We start from the raw sequence: 22,293 nt of genomic DNA, 5'->3' as shown, positions 1-22,293 counted from the left end.
GATGACGAATATACGCTTCCAATGTGCGTTGACCGTGATGTCGCCATACACGGATGCTGTAAACAGAACCTGGATTCATCCGAAGGAATGGCGTTTTGCCATTCTTGCACCCAGGTTCGTCGTTGAGTACACCATCGCAGGCGCTCCTGTCTGTGATGCAGCGTCAAGGGTAACCGCAGCCATGGTCTCCGAGCTGATAGTCAGTCCATGCTGCTGCAAACGTTGTCGAACTGTTCGTGCAGATGGTTGTTGTCTTGTAAACGTCCCCATCTGTTGACTCAGGGATCGATACGTGGCTGCACGATCCGTTTCTGCCATGCGGATAAGATGCCTGTCAACTCGACTGCTAGTGATACGAGGCCGTTGGGATCCAGCACGGCGCTGCGTATTACCCTCCTGAACCCACCGATTCGATATTCTGCTAACAGTCATTGAATCTCGACCAACGTGAGCAGCAATGTCGCGATACAATAAACCACAATCGCGATAGGCTACAATCCGACCTTCATTAAAGTCTGAAACGTGATGGTTCGCATTTCTCCTCCTTACACGAGGCATCACAACAACGTTTCACCAGGCAACGCCGGTCAACTGCTGTTTGTGAATAAGATATCGGTTGGAAACTTTCCTCATGTCAGCACGTCGTAGGTGTCGCCATCGGCGCCAACCTTGTGTGAATTCTCTGAAAAGCTAATCATTAGCATATCACAGCATCTTCTTCCCGTCGGTTAAATTTCGCGTCTGGAGCACGTCATCGTCGTGTTGTAGCAATTTTAATGGCCAGTAGTGTATATTCGGAAGAGGAGAGCTTCACAGCGAACGAATCAACCAGTAGCGGCGCCCAGGCGATTCCAGAAGCATAAACCCTCTTTACAGTGACCTCTCACGAGAAATAAATTGCCCTTCGGCAGTTACAAAAGGCTGTGGAGACATAAAAATCTAGCATTCATGGATTTTATAATCACTAAATTCGCGTAATATTGTACAAACATGGTCAGGAACTACAAATATGTGTAATTCGTCGTCATAATGCAATAATGCAACGACTCAAGACGCGCGTTCAGTTCACTGTGGAAAACAGATTTCACACAGTTCAACGATGCACAGCTGGAGGGTAGGGGAGCGATATAATTTAGTAACACAAAAGAGACTTTCTCTGAACCAGCACAGTCAATTTACAATACTTTCATTCTTTTGGGACTGAGGCAATTTAGTCTGTCATATGTGCTGCATATTTAATTGTGGTTTATTTCAGTGCATTTAACCAGTTAACGGGTTCCGTTATAAGGCAGGAGACATACAGGGTGTATCAAAAAGGGGTGGCGCGCTCTTACACTGCTGGAAGTACAAGATAGTAGATGCACAAATGTGCCAGTAAACACGGGTCCGCAAACAAGCCACTTGCGAGATAATTACGAATGTATGGTTCCACGCCGCCACTGACGGTATTGTTTCAAACATCATCTCGTTTCCCCCTGTTCACTTGAGGCCGTCCTATGTTCACTGTTTACACAACAGTACGTTTCCTAGAGGTGGAGTTAGAGTCACACCATACACGTAGAACGTACAGGACGGATGCAGTACACAGTGTCAAAGGGTACCAATCGCGTCTGAGAAGTGTTACGTGTGCTGTGTTGCAGTTACAATGGAACCATACAGTAACGAAGAGTATGCGGATACGCATTTAATGCGCGGTAGGGCTAATGGCAATGTACGGGAGGCTGCGCGCTTGTACCAAGAAACATATCTAGATCGAAGATATCCCGAAAGTCGTACATTTACAAGGGTCCATCAGCACCTGAGAGAACACGGGGGGTCTTACACATGGCAGAGCAGGAGGTAGGCCTGCTCGCATTGCACCTGAGGTTGAGGATATGGTGTTGGAAGCAGTACAGCGCTCTCCACAGAAGTGTCTGTACTAAGCCACAGTAGTGTATGGAGAATTTGACATCGCATTTTACTGCACTCTTACCACCTCTAACGAGTTCAGTGTCTAAACGATGAGGACTTTGTTCCTAGAGTGATTTTTGTCATTGCCTGCAACAGCAGGCTGTAGTCAACCCTTCTTTCGCATGTAACATTTTATTTACAGGCAAAACAGGATTCACGAGTGATGGTGTGTTTAACTATCATAATACACATTTGTGGTGTGAAATAAACCCAAATGCTGTTCATGAGTCATCACATCAGTAACGTTTCTTACTGAATGTGTGGTGAGGGGTACTAGGCGATCAACTCATTGGGCCACACATTCTTCCACTAGAACTTAATGGACAGAGGTACCATAGCTTTCTGCGGCGTCATCTTCCAGGATTGCTAGATGATGTTCCCCTTCAGCAACGTCATAGTATGTGGTACATCCGTGATGCAGCTCCGGCATATTTAGTTGCTGGTGTGAGACGGCATCTAACGCGAAGATCGGTCAAAGATGGATAGATATAGATGGAACTGTACCTGGGCCACCAAGATCACCAGATCTAAATCCTTTCGACTTTTGTGTCAGGGATCACCTCAGAAGCAAAGTGTATAGCACACCGTTAATACGGTTGAAGATCTGGAGCAGAGAGATGTACATGCTTGTCAAGAATTCCGGAATGATCCAGGGGTTTTCGAAAGGATTCGAAATTCATTGCAAACAGATGCAAGTAAGACACTTCGAACACCTCCTTTAACAGGTACCCCATACGTGAAATGTGAACTAGTTGCGATGTACAACTCACTAGTAAAGCCTAAACTTCCAATAAATGTGTACTAACTAGAAAGATGTTTACAATGACGTCAGTGGCGGCTTGGAACCATACAGTCGTGTTTATCTCGCAAGCGGCTCGTTTGCGGACCCATGTTTACTGGGACGTTTGTGCTTATATTATCGTGTACTTTCAAAAAAATTGTTCTGAGCACCATGGGACTTATCGTATGAGGTCATCAGTCCCCGAGAACTACTCAAACCTAACTAACCTAAGGACATCACACACATCCATACCCGAGGCAGGATTCGAACCTGCGACCGTAGCGGTCGCGAGGTTCCAGACTGTAGCGCCTTGAACCGCTCGGCCACAGGGGCCGGCGTGTACTTTCAGCCGTGTAAGTTTGCGCATACCTTTTTGATACACCCTGTATTCACAAACGGAATCTCTTATTCCCAGTGTCTCTTATCAGTTACTATACACAGACATCTGAAAGGTCATACACACAGATCGATTTATTTATACGTTTGCTCCTAATGCGATCTCTTTCAGATAAAACCTAGTTGGCAGCAGACCGAACAACAACCTCAATCTGCACATTATTTCGCAGATGCTCTCAGCGCTACAGCTCTCATCCGAGTGATCACATTAAAAACAACAGAAACAACGCACTGTCACGCTGTACATATCACAATGAAATACGTTCACTACGTTTCCCTTTCTCAGCTTGAGTTACTAATATCAGGGTGAGACTTTAGTACGTTTTGCTGTGCTTTTTAATAGTCTTTTGACGTTAAGATTAAGACAATAACAAAACATCTTTTTTAATTTTCTTTATATTTTCAGGATCAGATCGCACAAATTTTACAACAGGCTTTTCCGTCTTAACTAGTCTTCATAACCTGATTTGTCTAAAAAAAAACTAGGATGGAAGCTGGGATAATTAATTACTAACTTCTACACACATTACGTTGTAACACGTCAAACACAACAGGCGTTCAGTGTTCCTCAATATGCGAACATATCTTCAGTCTGACTGTTGGAAATAAAGGGTACCTTTTGCTAGCTAACAGTGACAAGTTTCTAACTTTTAAATCGCATATACATGTTGCAGTTTCAAGAGTTGATATCTCACATACTCACGTGTTTATAAATGTAGACAGAACATAGTCTGACATTGTATTTCACTTAAGCAGTAAACCTACTCTGCATGAAATTTATCAATTCGTTTACTTATTTTGAGCCATCCGTCTTCTGACTGATTTGATGCGAGCCGCCACGAATTCCTCTTCTGAGAGAACCTCTTCATATCAGACTAACACTTGCAACCTATGCTCTCAATATTTCCTGAATATATTTCAATTTCCCCTCCATGAACCATGGACCTTGCCGTTGGTGGGGAGGCTTGCGTGCCTCAGCGATACAGATGGCCGTACCGTAGGTGCAACCACAACGGAGGGGTATCTGTTGAGAGGCCAGACAAACATGTGGTTCCTGAAGAGGGGCAGCAGCCTTTTCAGTAGTTGCAGGAGCAACAGTCTGGATGATTGACTGATCTGGCCTTGTAACATTAACCAAAACGGCCTTGCTGTGCTAGTACTGCGAACGGCTGAAAGCAAGGGGAAACTACAGCCGTAATTTTTCCCGAGGACATGCAGCTTTACTGTATGATTAAATGATGATGGCGTCCTCTTGGGTAAAATATTCCGGAGGTAAAATAGTCCCCCATTCGGATCTCCGGGCGGGGACTACTCAAGAGGACGTCGTTATCAGGAGAAAGAAAACTGGCGTTCTATGGATCGGAGCGTGGAATGTCAGATCCCTTAATCGGGCAGGTAGGTTAGAAAATTTAAAAAGGGAAATGGATAGGTTAAAGTTAGATATAGTGGGAATTAGTGAAGTTCGGTGGCAGGAGGAACAAGACTTTTGGTCAGGTGATTACAGGGTTATAAATACAAAATCAAATAGGGGTAATGCAGGAGTAGGTTTAATAATGAATAAAAAAATAGGAGTGCGGGTTAGCTACTACAAACAGCATAGTGAACGCATTATTGTGGCCAAGATAGACACAAAGCCCATGCCTACTACAGTAGTACAAGTTTATATGCCAACTAGCTCTGCAGATGATGAAGAAATTGATGAAATGTATGACGAGATAAAAGAAATTATTCAAGTAGTGAAGGGAGATGAAAATTTAATAGTCATGGGTGACTGGAATTCGTCAGTAGGAAAAGGGAGAGAAGGAAACATAGTAGGTGAATATGGATTGGGGGGAATAAATTAAAGAGGAAGCCGCCTTGTAGAATTTTGCACAGAGCATAACTTAATCATAGCTAACACTTGGTTCAAGAATCATAAAAGAAGGTTGTATACCTGGAAGAACCCTGGAGATACTAATAGGTATCAGATATTGAATTTAATTGATTAAAGGAGAAAATATAAAAATGCAGTAAATGAAGTAGGCAAAAGAGAATACAAACGTCTCAAAAATGAGATCGACAGAAAGTGCAAAATGGCTAAGCCGGGATGGCTAGAGGACAAATGTAAGGATGTAGAGTCCTGTCTCACTAGGGGTAAGATAGATACTGCCTGCAGGAAAATTAAAGAGACCTTTGGAGAGAAGAGAACCACTTGTATGAATATCAAGAGCTCAGATGGCAACCCAGTTCTAAGCAAAGAAGGGAAGGCAGAAAGGTGGAAGGAGTATATAGAGGATTTATACAAGGGCGATGTACTTGAGGACAGTATTATGGAAATGGAAGAGGATGTAGATGAAGATGAAATGGGAGATAAGATACTGCGTGAAGAGTTTGACAGAGCACTGAAAGACCTGAGTCGAAACAAGGCCCCGGGAGTAGACAACATTCCATTTGAACTACTGATGGCCTTGGGAGAGCCAGTCATGACAAAACTCTACCATCTGGTGAGCAAGATGAATGCGGCAGGCGAAATACCCACAGACTTCAAGAAGAATATAATAATTCCAATACCAAAGAAAGCAGGTGTTGACAGATGTGAAAATTACCGAACTATCAGTTTAATAAGTCACAGCTGCAAAATACTAACGCGAATTCTTTACAGACGAATGGAAAAACTGGTAGAAGCGGACCTCGGGGAAGATCAGTTTGGATTCCGTAGAAATGTTGGAACACGAGAGGCAATACTAACCTTAAGACTTATCTTAGAAGAAAGATTAAGAAAAGGCAAACCTACGTTTCTAGCATTTGTAGACTTAGAGAAAGCTTTTGACAACGTTAACTGGAATACTCTCTTTCAAATTCTGAAGGTGGCAGGGGTAAAATACAGGGAGCGAAAGGCTATTTACAATTTGTACAGAAACCAGATGGCAGTTATAAGAGTCGAGGGGCATGAAAGGGAAGCAGTGATTGGGAAAGGAGTGAGACAGGGTTGTAGCCTCTCCCCGATGTTATTCAATCTGTATATTGAGCAAGCAGTAAAGGAAACAAAAGAAAAATTCGGTATAGGTATTAAAATTCATGGAGAAGAAGTAAAAACCTTGAGGTTCGCCGATGACATTGTAATTCTGTCAGAGACAGCAAAGGACTTGGAAGAGCAGTTGAACGGAATGGACAGTGTCTTGAAAGGAGGATATAAGATGAACATCAACAAAAGCAAAACGAGGATAATGGAATGTAGTCAAATTAAATCGGGTGATGCTCAGGGCATTAGATTAGGAAATGAGACACTTAAAGTAGTAAAGGAGTTTTGTTATTTAGGGAGTAAAATAACTGATGATGGTCGAAGTAGAGAGGATATAAAATGTAGACTGGCAATGGCAAGGAAATCGTTTCTGAAGAAGAGAAATTTGTTAACATCGAGTATAGATTTAAGTGTCAGGAAGTCGTTTCTGAAAGTATTTGTATGGAGTGTAGCCATGTATGGAAGTGAAACATGGACGATAACCAGTTTGGACAAGAAGAGAATAGAAGCTTTCGAAATGTGGTGCTACAGAAGAATGCTGAAGATAAGGTGGGTAGATCACGTAACTAATGAGGAGGTATTGAATAGGATTGGGGAGAAGAGAAGTTTGTGGCACAACTTGACTAGAAGAAGGGATCGGTTGGTAGGACATGTTTTGAGGCATCAAGGGATCACAAATTTAGCATTGGAGGGCAGCGTGGAGGGTAAAAATCGTAGAGGGAGACTAAGAGATCAATACACTAAGCAGATTCAGAAGGATGTAGGTTGCAGTAGGTACTGGGAGATGAAGAAGCTTGCACAGGATAGAGTAGCATGGAGAGCTGCATCAAACCAGTCTCAGGACTGAAGACCACAACAACAACAACAACAACAACACATTTCAATTTCAGTCTTCCTTTACAGTTTATAGCCTCTACAGCTCCCTGCAGTACAAAGGAAGTTATACTCTAATGTCTTAACAGATGTCCTACCATCCCATCCCTTCTTCCTCTCAGTGGTTTCCGTATATTCCTTTCCTCTCCGATTTTGTGGAGACCGTCTTCATTCCTAACATTACAAATCCACCTAAGTTTCAACACGCTTCTGTAGCACCACTTCTTAAATGCTTCGATTCTCTTCTGTTCCTGTTTCCCCATGATCTGTTTTCACTATCATAGAATGCTGTGCTCCAAACGAACACTCTCAAGTTTCTTCCTCATATTAAGGCCTATGTCCAATACTAATAGACTTCTATTGGCCAGGAATGCCCTTCATGCTAGTGCTAGTCTGCTTTTTATGTACTCCTTGCTCCTTTCGTCCTGGGTTATTTTGCTGCCTCCGCAGAAAAATTTCTTTATTTCATACTTCGTGATCACCAACCTTGATGTTAGGTTTCTCGCCGCTCTCATTTCTGCCACCTCGCATTATTTTCGCTTCTTTTCTATTTATTCTCAGTCCATATTCTGTTTTTATTAGACTGTTCATTCCATTAATGAGTTCGTGTATTTGATACATACACACACACACACACACACACACACACACAAACACACACACACACACAGACACACACACACACACACACACACGCATCCACACATAAAATGATTTGTTGCAAACACAAGAACCATAATTAGAATCAATAATAACAAGCCGATAAGCTGTAAGTCATTTCGAAAGCAGGTGAACCAGTAACACTACATATCCTTAAATGAACTTGTCTTGTGGTACGCACTGAAACGAGCTTAAAGGTTGCCTGAATGCCGCTGCGGCACAGCACAGCACGCAGCGAAAGCAACCCACTCCTGCAGAGAGAATGGGGCTGCTGACCTCCGCTCGAGTAGGAGTGCTGTTTGGCCTTCTCAATGTAGGTGTTCGCCCACGGTCCACAAACTTCGAACACCTGACTTGTTGCCTTGAGCTAAGCGAGCGTTCTCTCTGCAGTCACCTCACTCTGCTCGACTGTAACAGGAGCTACACAAGACGTTTTTACTCCACAATTTCGTTTCCAGTCTCTGTCGTCACTGCCAAGAAGAATTAGAAATGTTCAAATTATATCTCACAAACGTTTCTTGGTCTCTCTGCAGGCATAGTCTTTCAACGAGATTTGCACATTTTTTTTTTGTTCTGCATTTATTATAAAATCCTGAGACATATTGTATATTCTGCTGCAACTTTTATTTTACTTCGAATTTTTATTTTTAGACACGTGGGATTAGCCGAGCGGTCTCAGGCGCTGCAGTCATGGACTGTGCGGCTGATCCCGGCGGAGGTTCGAGTCCTCCCTCGGGCATGGGTGTGAGTGTTTGTCCTTAGGATAGTTTCGGTTAAGTAGTGTGTAAGCTTAGGGACTGATGACCTTAGCCGTTATGTCCCATAAGATTTCACACACATTTGAACATTTTTGTAATTTTATTTGAGCACTGACATTACCTGTATTACATTTTGCAACGTGTAACTTACAGGAATTAAGGAAATATAATGTAAATCATAGTAAAATTTATTAATTTAATCTCTAGATACATCTCTTTATAACAGATCTACTTGAGATAAACTGTTAACCTATTTTCGCGACTGTGCATCACACTGTATACCTTTCGTATTAGTTTCTTCTCAACATACGGTGGAGCATGTGTTTTTTCGCCCGTCGTAAGTTTGATGAACTTTGGGTTCATATCACAGTTTCCATGTGTTCGAACGAGTCACTTCGTCAAAGCGCCTGATGAAAATCTATCTTTCTACGACGTTTACGTATTCCACAAAAATGTGACAATTCGTTCTAAATAAGCTAGTCAAGGGAAGCGTACTCTAAGTGTCACTCCCGGTTACACAAACAGAGAAAGCTGATAACCACCTGTAGATTTTCTTCTAGCATATCGTAGTTTTCCTTACATGTGGAACTGAGACGGGCACGGAGGAAAATGCTTTGACCATAATGTTATTTCCGCATGTGTTATTTTACATTTCCTGACATGGCCCATCTTCCGAAAACATTTCTTAACGTAATAATCACATCACGGTCTGTCCTAAGTCCTATTAGTGACAGGGTTCAAGGTAGTTTAATAAACAGCCAACATACAGTTTCTATGCTCATTGTGATGTGAGAGGAAGTCGCTACACCCAGGAAACTTCGTAATTGAGTTGGTCCCCCTCTACACAATGACCCTTCAGTTTTCCCAACAATGGATGACTTGGCAAGGAGGTTGGTTGTAGAAGCCTACATTTTGGATTCGCAGGTAACGATATACCTCGGAAATCTCTTTCCTCGAAACGCTTGATACGAAATGGCATCCCCATACGAGAATACAGGTAAGGGTCACTAGGTGCTGTGTTAGAATAAAACGGTGGTGGAGCAAAATTTGATAGCCCAAAAATGCTGACTGTGTTATTGGGTCCTACTCAGAACGAGCTGGGCGTTGCCAAATACTAAAAACATTCACTCGGCAGCTTCGGCTTTACAGTATCCCGTGAGACCATTGGGTTTCGGCCCTTATGTGCATAGTCAGTAAGCATCGCCACATGGAAGACCTAAGGGCAGTGCATCACATTGCCTGATAATGGCTGGGTTTTCACCTTTTCCGGCAGTGCTGCAAACACGTTTCCATAGCTTGCACCATTGTCCTTTGTGACAAATTTGTAGCCATACACTCAACACTCATCTACAGTGATTAGGAGGCAGAAGAAGTTCTGTGGGTTGGCCGCCATTTGGAAGGTTAATGTCACTGTCTTGAGTAGCTGGGAAATCCAGCGGGGACATCCAAACCGTCTTGCAAGATACTCAGTCCCGTTCCCCGTTGGATTTTCAGGTTTTCCACTGTCACCTCGATTGCGGTACACCGGTCGTAGAACACTACGAATACAGATTCTGTTGTGATTCCCGATTCTTCACAGACAGATGGTCTGGAGCTTCTTCCTTCGTCATTAAGAAATGTCTGATCGTTCTGGAATGGTCTAGGCAACCTCACCACTGTCAAATGATGGTGCATTCTCACCGTAGACTTCTACCAAATAAGCGTGGATGCAAGCAGCTTCGTGCACCTCGAAATGCCGAAAACGAGGCACCACCTGATTCTCCACTTTATCAATGGGCTGCGCCATTTTGAAACGACTCCTCTGGCTACACGCTGCGAAACTGTGATATGTGGATCTCAGTGTGTAACAGGACTGCTCCTAAATATGAGTGAAAAATTAAAATTTAATTCCTCAACTCTATTTTCTCGAGCGTATAATTAAATCATTATGAATATCCGTCGTATGAGCTGTAGCTCCTCCATAAAAACTGACGGAGAACAATTATAAATGAATGAAATGAACTTCGACAGTATTCGCAAAAGGCACTCGAAATATACGAAATATAATGACTGTAATTTACCTTAATCACTTTACACTAGTATCAGTGATTAGTCTCTCACTCCTGGTTACTACATTACACAAGATCGATGACTACGTCTCATTCAGACTCAGACATACAGTTCTTTTGTTGTCAGTGGAGACATTTGTAGCAAGCACGACCTTCTATCGGGTGAGCGTGTATGCATGAAAAACCACGACTTGCTTACATGAGAGTTACTTACACGAGCTGTGCATGAATAAAAGATAGGCTCATGAAAATTTAAATCAGAGACATTCAGCTATTAGGAAATTAGATCGATTATCTCCTCGACAGCGATGCGTTGTGTGGTTGTGTGGTCATGGAAACTGTTGTAGGGCCATCCTCACCCACGGCGGCTCAAACGTCCGCCTCGAACTCGAACCTCTGATATTGGGTGGTGATCGGTGAATGGCCCCATATTTCACTTGATGGATATATACTCATAGAGTGGCGCAAAGCAGATGTTAGAAAGTATTTTCCTATTTTGGATTAATCGTATGTAATAATTGAGTCTCCTTGGGATATTATTGTATTCTAGCTCTGAAAACCCTTTAGCTAACTCATAAATGTCTCAGTTCACTTTGCAGAATGGAATCACGTCTTATTTGATTTATCTTGAAGACATTGTACACAAATTCTTCACGTAGTGTGTTGTAGTGAGACGTACATTCAACAGTACACTTGATCTAAGAGCAGCACCACCCGAGTATCACTCCGTGACATTGCGGTATTGAAAGGAAGTACAGTTATGAAGGGAAATTTCGTATATATATATATATATATATATATATATATATATATATATATATATGTGTGTGTGTGTGTGTGTGTGTGTGTGTGTGTGTGTGTGTGTGTGTTCTGAAAAGACCGAATCCCAATATGACTGGAGGAAGGGCCAGGTGGGACGACCAGCCTCAGCTGAAAACCTGTCGAATGTGGAACGAGTGCGAACTCTCTTCATTGACGAGCCCAGTACATCAAACAGTCATGCAGCACAGTAACTCAGGATACCACGACTATCACTCCCGAGGATAATGAAACAGAAACAAAAATTTTCTCTAACAGAGAATCTTTGAAGGACACCACAAACGAAATTCACAAACGTTGGCAAACGGGCTAATAGGAGTAACAAAACTTCTTAATGAAGGACACAATGTATACAAATTAGTAGTTGACTGACAAATTGTAAAGCAATAATGTAAATTATATTATCGGCTTTTTCTCATTTGTGCGTTCGTCGGAAAAAGTTAATTATTTAGCTTCTGTATAATTCCCGAGCTTTTCGTTAACGAAATTAATAGCTTCAGAGTACCTAATTTCTCTGCCATTAGTGTAAGAAATATTCCATTCTGTGCTAATAGTTGTCGGTGACCAATATGTTATAACACAGTCGTCTTTAAGTACACAACAAATATGCGAAACAGTAAATGATGTTATTGTTTTTATTTGCTGGTATGTGGGTCAGAAGCTGAAATGTATTATTCACTCAGCATGTTAGTAACAGATTACTTCAGTTATTACATGTGATGTGGAGCTAAAAAAAATATGTTGGGTCGTAATCCATTGTCATACCGGCATAACTTCGCCAACTGCCTTCAATGGATACAAAACACTAAAAACATCAAAAGGCTAGCGTATGTGAGCACACAAATTAGTGTTCTGTTACTGACTGTGGAAGCTGCGCAAGTGCGTCGTCGTAAATGACGTTATTACACGTCACTGAGACAAAAGACTGCGTTGTTTATAGAATTAATAAGATTATAAAGGACCTTTCCCCATGAACCATGGAACGACTGTTGTTGATCGCTGTGCTGAACATTACCGTCACTTGAAGTGATTTCTGAAAAATCTGTCGCGGCTGAGAACAGCCTGTTAAATAAACACAATATTATGTCTGAACATAGGAGAAAACTTAAGTGGCGACACGGGTCAGGCGTTTAGGAATGCTATGAAGCATGCACTTGATAAAGAATGAGCACAGGCGAAGACTTCTCGTAGCTCGCAGCACGATGAGGGTGATGGTGCTGCTAGTGAAGCTGGGCAAAGTGCAGAAACGATGACTGTGATCTGTAATGCGAGTTTAATTTGGCTTATGATAAGCGACTGGTTTCGGACAAAGGCTATTACGCACTACCTGTTGTCAAATGTCATAGATAGGAGAAAATTTGAGGTAGCTAGAATATTTCAAAATTGTAGAAAATGTACTACAATTACTTACAGTTAAAAAGCATGAATTACACACACACACACACACACACACACACACACACACACACACACACACACACATATATATATATATATATATATATATATATATATATATATATATACATGGTGAGTCACCTACCATTACCACTGGATATATTTCGTAAACCACATCAAATACTGACGAATCGATTCCACAGACCGAACGTGAGGGGAGGGATTAGTGTAATTGGTTAATACAAACCATAAAAAATGCACGGAAGTATGTTTTTAACACAAACTTACGTTTTTTTTAAATGTAACCCCGTTAGTTTTGTTAGCACATCTGAACATATAGACAAATACGTAATCAGTGCTGTTTGTTGCATTGTAAAATGTTAATTACATCCGGAGATATTGTAACCTAAAGTTGACGCTTGAGTACCAATCCTCCGCTGTTCGATCGTGTGCATCGGAGAGCACCGAATTACGTAGGGATCCAAAGGGAACGGTGATGGACCTTAGGTACAGAAGAGACTGGAACAGCACATTACGTCCACATGCTAACACCATTTTATTGGTCTTTTTCACTGACGCACATGTACATTACCATGAGGGGTGAGGTACGCTTTCGACGGGCGTTTCGTAGGACGTGGAGGACGCATAAATTGGCCAGCCCGTTCTCCTTATCTTACATCTCTGGACTTCTTTCTGTGGGGTACGTTAAAGGAGAATGTGTTCCGTGATGTGCCTACAACCCAAGAGGATATGAAAGAACGTATTGTGGCAGCCTGCGGCGACATTACACCAGATGTACTGCGGCGTGTACGACAGTCATTATCCCAGAGATTGCAATTGTGTGCAGCAAATGATGGCCACCACATTGAACATCTATTGGCCTGACATGTCGGGACACACTCTATTCCACTCCGTAATTGAAAACGGAAACCACGTGTGTCCGTGTACCTCACTCCTCATGGTAATGTACATGTGCGTCAGTGAAAAAGACCAATAAAAAGGTGTTAGCATGTGGACGTAATGTGCTGTTCCAGTCTCTTCTGTACCTAAGGTCCATCACCGTTCCCTTTGGAGCCTTACGTAATTCGGTGCTCTCCGATACACACGATCGAACAGCGGAGGAGTGGTACCCAAGCGTCAACTTTAGGTTACAATATCTCCGGATGTAATTAACATTTTACAATGCAACAAACGGCACTGATTACGTATTTGTCTATATGTTCAGATGTGCTAACAAAACTAACGGGGTTACATTTAAAAAAACCTAAGTTTGTGTTAAAAACATACTTCCGTGCATTTTTTATGGTTTGTATTAACCAATTACACTAGTCCCTCCCCTCACGTTCGGTCTGTGGAATCGATTCGTCAGTATTTGATGTGGTTTACGAAATATATCCAGCGGTAACGTTAGGTGACTCACCCTATATATATATATATATAGAGAGAGAGAGAGAGAGAGAGAATACATTCTCTGAAATACACGATGGGGCAAAGAAATGTGTCCCGGACGAGTAAATACGACTTCACGTGAGTTTATGGCAGCATTAACGGAGGAAGGGAACACCTACGGTTAGTTCAAACAGCATAGGAAACTACCCATACAGCCGACCAAACCATGGAGCATATTAGCACTATCTTGAACCCTAGCAGAGTTGTTAGCAGAGGTCAGTCTGATCGTAGCCATAGCTGGCCACCCAGGTTACCTGATCCATCAGGGAGGGACCCCTCAAGTCTAAGGTACATCGCAACAACCCTCCTAGTCTTCAAGAACTGCAGCAGAACATATCGTATGAGACTGCAGCAATTCCAGCAGTCCAGCTTCGATTCGCCTTCAGCAAGTTGCTGGCCGGGGCCCAAGTATGCCAAGAGATCAATGGTGCTCACTTTCAACGTCTGCTGTAGTCAGTATTTCCTTTCCTCTGCTGTGTCTCGTTGTACCCTATTATTCTGTTTTCGGGGCCACTTTTATTTTCCCCACCGTGTATAATACTCACGAATGTTGATTAGTCACGATGAATTAGATGTAAGAGTGCCAGTCATAGATAAACCTCCAAGGACATATAAAATGAAACGGTAAATAATCATGAGCAACCGTTAGATATAAAACGGCGCTAACCTGCAATTTCCATAGCCATAGTCCCAATCAGCTGGCCCTTGTAACAACATATGGCGAACAATTTCTATAAATGCTTTTTGTTTTTCAGATCGATTTGTTCCTTTTACATGAAAAATGGCTTTGAGCACTATGGGACTTAACATCTGAGGTCATTAGTCGCCTAGAAATTAGAAATAATTAAACCTAACTATCCTAAGGACATCGCACACATCCATCCCGAGGCAGGATTCGAACCTGCGACCGTAGCGGTCGCTCGGTTCCAGACTGTAGCGCCTAGAACCGCACGGCCACTCCGGCTGGCCCTTTTAGATGAAATTTGGCTATTTGTCATAATGTGGAAACTTTTCCAACTCTCCCATGGGTTCCGCATATCTACCTTTCTGTGCCTTATGCTAAATAGTAATATAATTTGATCCATTACACGCTTTTCATTCTTTAAATGCGTGTTATTTATGGGTTAGTGACCCTTTAAGCTAATCGTTGTTCATTTTAAACTCTGGATATCTGTTTGTATAAATGAATTTAGACCACCGATAGAGCATCATTTTTCATAGGACCGGGTCCCGCCGGCGTCTCAATTATTCGAACTGCTTTTATGTGAAATCTTTCCTAGGTCTGCGTCCTTTCTGCGTGTTTGTGGAAACATAAGGTTTTCTGCTGGAGAAACACCTAGCTCCGGCCCTGCATGAAGGTGAGACAGTGTATCCGCATTGGCTCCTTGCCGTGTTAGGTTGTATTTAGTCGTATAATTTTATGATCTTAGTAACTTTGGAGGTGTTTTGCCGTCCGCTTCTTGTAGACAGGAGGGCGGCCCAGTAGCACTACCAGCGACTTGTGGTTTGTGATGAAAGTGAACTTCCTCTTGAATAGCTACACATGGAAGTTTATGATTCCGAATATAATTGCTAATTCGTTTCTTCTTGACTGAGGTAAGACGTCAATGTTTTTGACAGATAGGTGAAAGTGTTGATCACTAAATCATTTCTTTGCGTCAATACCACATCGACGCCACAAGACGAGACATTTATGCTCAGAGATAGTGGCCGTGACACTGAGAGGCAAGATGCTGAGTGAAGTATAGTTTTCAACTGCCTGAATGCGAGCTCACATTATGGTTCTGAAAATCTTTCATTTGCAGATGACTGAGTGACTGTACTCTATGGAACACTTGTGACAGAAACTTTGAATAGTAATTCACTTTCCCAAAAAAGATTGTAGGTGTGGTGATTCCAGGGTCGAGGTAGGGAGTCGCTTGTTTTAACACTTCGATTCCTAGGATAGATCCATTCTTTTTGTTGCAAGTGCGTCAGGGACTCGACTTGCTCTTGGAAAAACTGGCGCTTGTCTAAGAGACACGTTAGCCTTGCATCACGTAATGTAGTAAAATGCGTGCCAAAGATTCACAGCTGTACTGGCACTTACCTCCCGTGACAATTACGTCGTCTAAAGAGATTGTGCAACGAGAGGTACGTCTAGAAGATCGTATAGTAGGAAGATATCTCAGATGGTTACTAAGATCAAGCATGTTAAAGAGGTGCGAATCCTTTCAGCCAAACGTTCCAGCAGGCTGGGAATGGGGCAGAGTGACCACGAATTTGCGAGGGAAGCTTCGCAGGAATACTTGCCAACAGTTTTGGACGGAATAGGAGGTCTGGGTCTACTGTAATTTATTTCTGCCACAATGTCAGAAATTGTCATAGAGAAAAATTAAAATTCATTATATGTAGTTTGTGTGTGTGTGTGTTCGTGTTTGTGTGTGTGTGTGTGTGTGTGTGTGTGTGTGTGTGTGTGTGTGTGTGTGTGTGTGTATGTGTGTGTGTGCGTCCGAGGTCTATTTTAGAAACACATTCTCCTCCGTGCAGTTTTATAAGGATTTCTCCTGGGCGTGGTGTAATGTAGGTTTTCCTAATTGTGCCTGGGCACTTACTGTTCATTTAGATTTTCAATACAGTCGGAGGAATCCGTATGGGTTTTTAGTGGTGTGACCCAAATACTTATTCTAAACGGTTCGGTTACATGAGCCTTTTCGAATCGGTAGAACTTTTGTGTTACGGTTCCCCGTAAGGATACCGGAATGTGTCGTGCTCGGCAGAAACGAGGCACAGTGACCGGTCGCAAGGAGATATGAGCTTGAAGAATGTGTCACGCCCCAGACCTGGCTCGAATGTAGTTGCGACTGTTGCAAGTAGGTCGTCGATTTCCTGGAATAAGAAAGGGGACTGGCACTCCGTCGCTGATGGAGAATCGAAAGAACGAGAAGGGGCTTAGGTCGAAACTTTTTTCCTGCTGAGACCCAAACGTTATCCAGCAGCTTTATCAGTTGTGTGACCTTCTCGTATGCCGCAGCGAATATGAATTGACCCCGGAGGAGTATATGATACTCTACAAAATCATAGGACACTGACATAGGGGTGAATAAGTTTGGAGGTGCCGTGTCCACTTGGACGCGAACTTGTTCCTACTTGTAAGAATTATGGATAGCTTGTTAGCTAAAGCATCGCCTGGGTGGAACTATTGCCTGAAATTTGTGAATGGACGTGGGTGGATTCCTTCGTAGGAACGGTTTGTGGCCTACTAATCAGAGATGATCGTGTTTCCCTCAATGAGTTTAGTGTGCGAGGCGATGCAGGAACTGCACGTGAGTGTGCAGTGGAAGCAGACTGGCCGTTGCAGAAGTTCCTGTAGAGTACGAGCATAAAATCTCCTTGTTGGATAACTTTACAGTGGATAACTTTACAGGGACACATCAGTCAATCGTCGGGACTGGTACCACTGCAGGTACTGAAAAGACTGCTGCCCGCCTTCTGGACCCGTGTTACCCTGAGCACTCCAAAGATACCCTTGTGATATAGTTGCACGATTTATGGACCATCCCATCACATATTTGTGGCGAAATGACCACGACAGGAAAATCAGAGAAATTACTGCTCGTACGGATCCCTACCGAGCCCTACCGAGAGCCGACCTTTTCATGCACCTCTACAACTACATCTACATCTACAAGAGTACTCTGCAAATCACATTTAAGTGCCTGGCAGAGGGTTCATCGAATCACCTTCACAGTTCTCTATCTTTCCAGTCTCGTATAGCGCGCAGAGAGAATGAACAACTATATCTCTCCGTACGATTTCTGATTTCCCTTATTTTATCGTGATGATCCTTCCACCCTATGTACGTTGGTGTCAACAAAATATTTTCGCTTTCGGAGGAGAAAGTTGGTGATTGTAAATTCGTGAGAAGTTCCGTCGCATCGAAAAACGCTTTTCTTTTAATGATGTCAAGCCCAAATCCTGTATCATTTCTGTGACACTCTCTCCCATATCGCGCCATAATACAAAACGTGCTGACTTCCTTTGAACTTTTGCGATGTACTCCGTCACTCCTATCTGGTAAGGATCCTACACCGCGCAGCAGTTTTGTAATAGAGGACGGATAAATATAGTTTAGACAGTCTCCTTAGTAGGTCTGTAACACTCTCTAAGTGTCCTGCCAATAAAAGGCAGTCTTTGGTTAGCCTCCCACACAACACATTCTATGTCTTCTTTCCAATTTAAGTTATTCGTAATTGGAATACATAGGTATTTAGTTGAAGTTACGGCTTTTATATTTGACTGATTTTTCGTGTAACCGAAGTTTAACGAGTTCCTTTTAGCACTCATGTGGATGACTTCACACTTTTCGTTATTTAGGGTCAACTGCCACTTTTCGCAACATTCAGATATCTTTTCTAAATCGTTTTCCAGTTGGTTTTGATCTTCTGATGGCCTTATTAGTCGATAAACGACGCCGTCATCTGCATACAACCTAAGAGGGCTGCTCAGATTGTCTCCCAAATCGTTTATATAGATGAGAAACAGCTAAGGGCCTATAACACTACCTTGCGGAACGCCTGAACTCACTTCTGTTTTACTCGATGATTTTCCGTCAATTACTACGAACTCTGGCCTCTCTGACAGGAAATCACAAATCCAGTCACATAACTGTGACGATATTCCATAAGCACGCAATTTCACTACGAGCCGCTTTTGTGGTACAGTGTCAAAAGCCTTCCGGAAATCCAGAAATACAAAATCGATTTGAAATCCCTTGTCAATACCACTCAACATTTCATGTGAATAAAGAGCTGGTTGTGTTTCACAGGAACAATGTTTTCTAAACAAATGTTGACTGTGTGTCAATAGACCATTTTCTTCGAGGTAATTCATACTGTTCGAATACCATATATGTTCCAAAATCCTGCTGCATATCAACGTTAATGATATGGGCTGTAATTTAGTGGATTACTCCTACTACCTTTCTTGTATATTGGTGTGATCTGTGCAACTCTCCGGTCTTTTGGTACGGATCTTTCATCGAGCGAACGGTTGTATATGATTGTTTAGCATGGAGCTAATGCATCAGCATACTGCGAAAGGAACCTAACTGGTATACAGTCTGGACTAGAAGACTTGCTTTTATTAAGTGATTTAAGTTGCTTCACTACTCCGAGGATATTTACTTCTACGTTACTCATGTTGGTAGCTGTTCTTGATTCGAATTCTGGAATATTTACTTCGCCTTCTTTTGTGTAGGTATTTCGGAAGGCTGTATTTAGTAACTCTGCTTTGACAGCACTGTCTTCGATATTATCTCCATTGCTATCGCGCAGAGAAGGCATTGATTGTTTCTTGCCGCTAACGTACTTCACGTACGACCAGAATCTCTTTGTATCTTCTGCCAGCTTTCGAGAAAATGTTTCGTTGTGGAAACTGTTATAAGCATCTCGCATTGAAGTCCGCGCTAAATTTCGTGCTTCTGTAAAAGATCGCCAATCTTGGGGATTTTGCGTTTGTTTGAATTTGGCATGTTTGTTTCGTTGTTTCTGCAGCAGTGTTTTAACCCGTTCTGTGTACCAACGAGGATCAGCTCCGTCGTTTGTTAGTTTCTTTGGTATAAACCTCTCAATTGCTGCTGATGCTATTTCTTTGAATTTAAGCCACATCTGGTCTACACTTACATTATTAATTTGGAATGAGTGGAAATTGCCTCTCAGGAAGGCGTCAAGTGAATTTTATCTGCTTTTCTGAATAGGTATATTTCTCGCTCATTTTTCGAGGATTTGGGGATTACAATATTCAATCTCGCTACGACAACCCTGTGTTCACTAATCCCTGAATCAGTTTTGATGCTCGTTATTAACTCAGGATTATTTTCACAACCGTTTACTATTCGCGTGGGCTCATGAACTAACTGCTCGAAATAAGTTTCAGAGTATGCGTTTATCACAATTTCGGATGATATTTTATGCGTACCTCCGGAGTTAAACATGTATTTTCACCAACATATCGAGAGTAAATAAAGTCACCACAAACTATTATCGTATGAGTCGGGTACGTGTTTGAAATCAAACTCAAGTTTTCTTTGAACCTTTCAGCAACTGTATCATCTGAATTGGGAGGTCGGTAAAAGGATCCATTTATTATTGTATTCCGGTTGCCAACAATGACCTCTGCCCATACTAACTCACAGGAAGTACCCACTTCAATTTTGCGACAAGTTAAACTACTTGTAACAGCAACAAACAGGCCACCGCCAACCGTGTTTAGCCTATCCTTTCGGAACACCGTTGGGTTCTTCACAAAAATTTCGACTGAGCTTTCAGTGCCCTTAACGATTTGAGCATCCGTGCTTTCTACAAGCGCTTGGAGCTCTGGTACGTTCCCAACACTTTTACAACTGTTATACCAAAGGTTCCTGTATCTACGTTCTTCCTGTGTCCAGCCTGCAACCTTTGTGACTGAAGCCTTTCTTGTGTTTTCCCGAGACCCTGTAACCTAAAAAACCGTTCAGTCCACGCCACGCAGCCCCTGCTACCCGTGTAGCCGCCTCCTGCGTATAGTGGATAACTGACCTATTCAGCGGAACCCGAAACCCAACCACCCTTTGGCGCAACTCGAGGAATCTGCAGCCCACATGGCTGCAGAACCGTCTGAGCCTCTGATTTAGACCCTCCACTCGGCTCTGTACCAGAGGTCTGCAATCGGTCCTGTCGACTATGCTGCAAATGGTCAACTCTGCTTTCATCTTGCAAGCAAGACTGGCAGCTTTTACCACTTCTGTTAGCCGCTCGAAACCAGAGAAAATCTCTTCTGATCAAAAGTGACAAACATCATTGATACCGACGCGAGCAACGACCTGCAGCTGGCTGCACCCTGTGCTCATCGTGGCACCTGGGAGAACCCTTTCCATATCTGCAATGATGTCACCCGGTATGCACACCGAGTGCACATTGGTTTTCTTACCCTTTTTGTCAGCCAAGTACGTAAGGGGTCCCATAACGCCCTTAGCGTTGGAGCTCGAAACTACCAATAAGCCCACCCTCTGTGATTGCCCGGATCTTGCAGGGTGATTGGTTTACTCTGAAACAGGACAGACGACAGCATCTGGCCCAACGACAGTGTCAGCCACAGACAGCACCTGTAACCAGTTTGTCAGACAAACCGGGGAGGCCTTACGTGCGGCCGCCTGGGAAGTCTTTCGCCACCTGGTTCGCCCCGGGACGACCTCCCACTCGACCACTTCTGTTAGCCGCTCGAAACCAGAGAAAATCTCTTCTGATCAAAAGTGACAAACATCATTGATACCGACGCGAGCAACGACCTGCAGCTGGCTGCACCCTGTGCTCATCGTGGCATCTGGGAGAACCCTTTTCACATCTGCAATGATGTCACCCGGTATGCACACCGAGTGCACATTGGTTTTCTTACCCTTCTTGTCAGCCAAGTACGTAAGGGGTCCCATAACGCCCTTAGCGTTGGAGCTCGAAACTACCAATAAGCCCACCCTCTGTGATTGCCCGGATCTTGCAGGGTGATTGGTTTACTCTGAAACAGGACAGACGACAGCATCTGGCCCAAAGACAGTGTCAGCCACAGACAGCACCTGTAACCTGTTTGTCAGACAAACCGGGGAGGCCTTACGTGCGGCCGCCTGGGAAGTCTTCCGCCACCTGGTTCGCCCCGGGACGACCTCCCACTTCACCACAGGTGAGGGGTCAGCCTCCGTGCGAGTAGTAACTGGGTTGGCCACCGCGGAGGACCGATCGGAGGACTCGGACGTGGTGGACGTCCGTTGGATCCCCACGGCCGGCCCACAACAGTGGTGCCCATCCACAGCAACCTCAAGCTGTGTAACCGAAGCCATCACAACATGAACCTGAGAGCGAAGTGTCACCAACACGGCTCGCACCCGCACACAACAATAGCAGTCCCTGTCCATACTAAAGACCTTGGAAAACTAAACAATGCAGATAAATGGACTATCGGCACATGCTGTAGATTCTGACGAAAACGCAGGAACTATGTCTAATAATACGCAGATATTCAAAAACCTAACTACCGAAGCACTCAGGCGAAATTAAATAATTCATCCCTGATTAGGAACTTGTAATATGTCACAAAATCTGTTTACTTTCCGAAGCAAACGAAAACGCGAGAACAGTGGCTATTATATAT

General features: G+C 43.1%; 1 protein-coding gene across 1 annotated transcript in view; it reads right to left on the bottom strand.

The window, feature by feature from the left end:
- LOC126262432 (cytochrome P450 4V2-like) overlaps positions 1-22,293 on the bottom strand; it is a 142,949-nt gene that overhangs the window by 88,356 nt on the left and 32,300 nt on the right. The gene's annotated exons all lie outside the window — the stretch shown is intronic.

Source organism: Schistocerca nitens, chromosome 6 (assembly GCF_023898315.1).
Source record: "Schistocerca nitens isolate TAMUIC-IGC-003100 chromosome 6, iqSchNite1.1, whole genome shotgun sequence".
Classification (NCBI taxonomy): domain Eukaryota; kingdom Metazoa; phylum Arthropoda; class Insecta; order Orthoptera; family Acrididae; genus Schistocerca; species Schistocerca nitens.
Note: the sequence above shows the minus strand (reverse complement) of the source record. Positions and strands in the feature narration are given on the sequence as shown.